The sequence below is a fragment of the Lipotes vexillifer genome, unplaced genomic scaffold, assembly GCF_000442215.2.
Source record: "Lipotes vexillifer unplaced genomic scaffold, Lipotes_vexillifer_v1.1 scaffold1395, whole genome shotgun sequence".
NCBI classification, from domain to species: domain Eukaryota; kingdom Metazoa; phylum Chordata; class Mammalia; order Artiodactyla; family Lipotidae; genus Lipotes; species Lipotes vexillifer.
The window spans coordinates 204522-208649 of NW_006772472.1; positions in this window are offsets into that span (position 1 = coordinate 204522).

A 4128-nucleotide genomic window follows, 5' to 3' on the forward strand; every position below is an offset into this window, starting at 1 on the left:
TGGAGATTGATCTTTTGTAAGTTGCTTCATTTGCAAATATTTTCTCCCATTCTGAGGGTTGTCTTTTGGTCTTGTTTATGGTTTCATTTGCTGTGCAAAAGGTTTGAAGTTTCATTAGATCCCATTTGTTTATTTTTGTTTTTATTTCCATTTCTCTAGGAAGTGGGTCAAAAAGGAACTTGCTGTGATTTATGTCATAGAGTGTTCTGCCTATGTTTTCCTCTAAGAGTTTGATAGTTTCTGGCCTTACATTTATGTCTTAAATCCATTTTGAGCTTATTTTTGTGTATGGTATTAGGGAGTGATCTAATCTCAGGTACACTTTTACATGTACCTGTCCAGTTTTCCCAGCACCATTTATAGAACAGGCTGTCCTTTCTCCACTGTACATTCCTGCCTCTTTTATCAAAGATAAGGTGACCATATGTGCGTGGGTTTATCTCTGGGCTTTCTATCCTGTTCCATTGATCTATCTTTCTGTTTTTGTGCCAGTACCATACTGTCTTGATTACTGTAGTTTTGTAGTATAGTCTGAAGTCAGGTAGCCTGATTCCTCCAGCACCGTTTTTCGTTCTCAAGATTGCTTTGGCTCTTTGGGATCTTTTGTGTTTCCATACAAATTGTGAAATTTTTTGTTCTAGTTCTGTGAAAAATGCCAGTGGTAGTTTGATAAGGATTGCATTGAGTCTGTAGATTGCTTTGTGTAGTAGAGTCATTTTCACAATGTTGATTCTTCTAATCCAAGAACATGGTATAGCTCTCCATCTATTTGTATCATCTTAAATTTCTTTCATCAGTGTCATAATTTTCTGCATACAGGTCTTTTGTCTCCTTAGGTAGGTTTATTCCTAGATATTTTATTCTTTTTGTTGCAGTGGTAAATGGGAGTGTTTTCTTGATTTCACTTTCAGATTTTTTTCATCATTAGTATATAGGAATGCCAGAGATTTCTGTGCATTAATTTTGTATCCTGCTACTTTACCAAATTCATTGATTAGCTCTAGTAGTTTTCTGGTAGCATCTTTAGGATTCTCTATGTATAGTATCATGTCATCTGCAAACAGTGACAGCTTTACTTCTTCTTTTCCGATTTGGATTCCTTTTATTTCCTTTTCTTCTCTGATTGCTGTGGCTAAAACTTCCAAAACTATGTTGAATAAGAGTGGTGAGAGTGGGCAACCTTGTCTTGTTCCTGACCTTAGTGGAAATGCTTTCAGTTTTTCGCCATTGAGGATGATGTTGGCTGTGGGCTTGTCATATACGGCCTTTGTTGTGTTGAGGAAAGTTCCCTCTATGTCTACTTTCTGCAGGGTTTTTATCATAAATGGGTGTTGACTTTTGTCAAAAGCTTTCTCTGCATCTATTGAGATGATCATATGGTTTTTCTCCTTCAATTTGTTAATATGGTGTATCACGTTGATTGATTTGCATATACTGAAGAATCCTTGCATGCTTGGCATAAACCCCACTTGATCATGGTGTATGATCCTTTTAATGTGCTGTTGGATTCTGTTTGCTAGTATTTTGTTGAGGATTTTTGCATCTATGTTCATCAGTGATATTGGCCTGTAGTTTTCTTTCTTTGTGACATCCTTGTCTGGTTTTGGTATCAGGGTGATGGTGGCCTCGTAGAAGGAGTTTGGGAGTGTTCCTCCCTCTGCTATATTTTGGAAGAGTTTGAGAAGGATAGGTGTTAGCTCTTCTCTAAATGTTTGATACAATTTGCCTGTGAAGCCATCTGGTCCTGGGCTTTTGTTTGTTGGAAGATTTTTAACCACAGTCTCAATTTCAGTGCTTGTGATTGGTCTCTTCATATTTTCTATTTCTTCCTGGCTCAGTCTTGGCAGGTTGTGCATTTCTGAGAATTTGTCCATTTCTTCCAGGTTGTCCATTTTATTGGCATAGAGTTGCTTGTAGTAATCTCTCATGATCCTGTGTATTTCTGCAGTGTCAGTTGCTTCTCCTTTTTCATTTCTAATTCTATTGATTTGAGTCTTCTCCCTTTTTTTCTTGATGAGTCTGGCTAATGGTTTATCAATTTTGTTTATCTTCTCAAAGAACCATCTTTTAGTTTTATTGATCTTTTTTATCATTTCCTTTATTTCTTTTTCATTTATTTGTGATCTGATCTTTATGATTTCTTTCCTTCTGCTAACTTTGGGGTTTTTTTGTTCTTCTTTCTCTAATTGCTTTAGGTGCAAGGTTAGGTTGTTTATGCGAGATGTTTCCTGTTTCTTAAGGTAGGATTGTATTTCTATAAATTTCCCTCTTAGAACTGCTTTTGCTGCATCTCATAGGTTTTGGGTCATCATGTCTCCCTTGTCATTTGTTTCTAGGTATTTTTTGATTTCCTCTTTGATTTCTTCAGTGATCACTTCATTATTAAGTAGTGTATTGTTTAGCCTCCATGTGTTTGTATTTTTTACAGATCTTTTCCTGTAATTGATACCTAGTCTCATAGTGTTGTGGTCGGAAAAGATACTTGATACAATTTCAATTTTCTTAAATTTACCAAGGCTTGATTTGTGACCCAAGATATAATCTATCCTGGAGAATGTTACATGAGCACTTGAGAAAAATGTGTATTCTGTTGTTTTGGGGATGGAATGTCCTATAAAGATCAATTAAGTCCATCTTGTTTAATGTATCATTTAAAGCTTGTTTTCCTTATTTATTTTCATTTTGGATGATCTGTCCATTGGTGAAAGTGGGGTGTTAAAGTCCCCTACTATGAATGTGTTACTGTCGATTTCCCCGTTTATGGCTGTTAGTATTTGACTTATGTATTGAGGTGCTCCTATGTTGGGTGCATAAATATTTACAATTGTTATATCTTCTTCTTGGAGCGATCCCTTGATCATTATGTATTGTCCTTCTTTGTCTCTTCTAATAGTCTTTATATTAAAGTCTATTTTGTCTGATATGAGAATTGCTACTCCAGCTTTCTTTTGGTTTCCATTTGCATGGAATATCTTTTTCCATCCCCTTACTTTCAGTCTGTATGTGTCTCTAGGTCTGAAGTGGGTCTCTTGTAGACAGCATATATATGGGTCTTGTTTTTGTATCCATTCAGCCAATCTGTGTCTTTTGGTGGGAGCATTTAGTCCATTTACATTTAAGGTAATTATCGATATGTATGTTCCTATTCCCATTTTCTAAATTGTTTTGGGTTCGTTATTATAGGACTTTTCCTTCTCTTGCATCGGCAGGCGGACTCTCAAGCACTGCGCCACCAGGGAAGCCCTCCCTTGCTACTTTTAATACATTTTCTTTGTATTTAATTTTTGAAAGTTTGGTTAATACGTGTCTTGGCGTGTTTCTCCTTGGATTTATCCTGTATGGGACTCTCTGTGCTTCCTGGACTTGATTAACTATTTCCTTTCCCATATTAGGCAAGTTTTCAACTATAGTCTCTTCAAATATTTTCTCAGTCCCTTTCTTTTTCTCTTCTTGTTCTGGAACCCCTATAATTCAAATGTTGGTGCATTTAATGTTGTCCCAGAGGTCTCTGAGACTGTCTTCAGTTCTTTTCAGTCTTTTTTCTTTATTCTGCTCTGCAGTAGTTATTTCCAGTATTTTATCTTCCGGGTCACTTATCCGTTCTTCTGCCTCAATTATTCTGCTATTGATCCCATCTAGAGGATTTTTAATTTCATTTATTGTGTTGTTATCATTGCTTGTTTCATCTTTAGTTCTTCTAGTTCCTTGTTAAATGTTTCTTGCATTTTGTCTATTCAATTTCCAAGATTTTGGATCATCTTTACTATCATTATTCTGAATTCTTTTTCAGGTAGACTCTCTATTTCCTTTTCATTTGTTAGGTCTGGTGGATTTTTATCTTGCTCCTTCATCTGCTGTGTGTTTTTCTGTTTTCTCATTTTTCTTATCTTACTGTGTTTGGGGTCTCCTTTTTGCAGGCTGCAGGTTCGTAGTTTCCGTTGTTTTTGGTGTCTGTTCCCAGTGACTAAAGTTGGTTCAGTGGGTTGTGTAGGCTTCTTGGTGGAGGGGACTAGTGCCTGTGTTCTGGTGGATGAGGCTGGATCTTGTCTTTCTGGTGGGCAGATCCACGTCTGGTGGTGTGTTTTGGGGTGTCTGTGGACTTATTATGATTTTAGGCAGCCTCTCTGC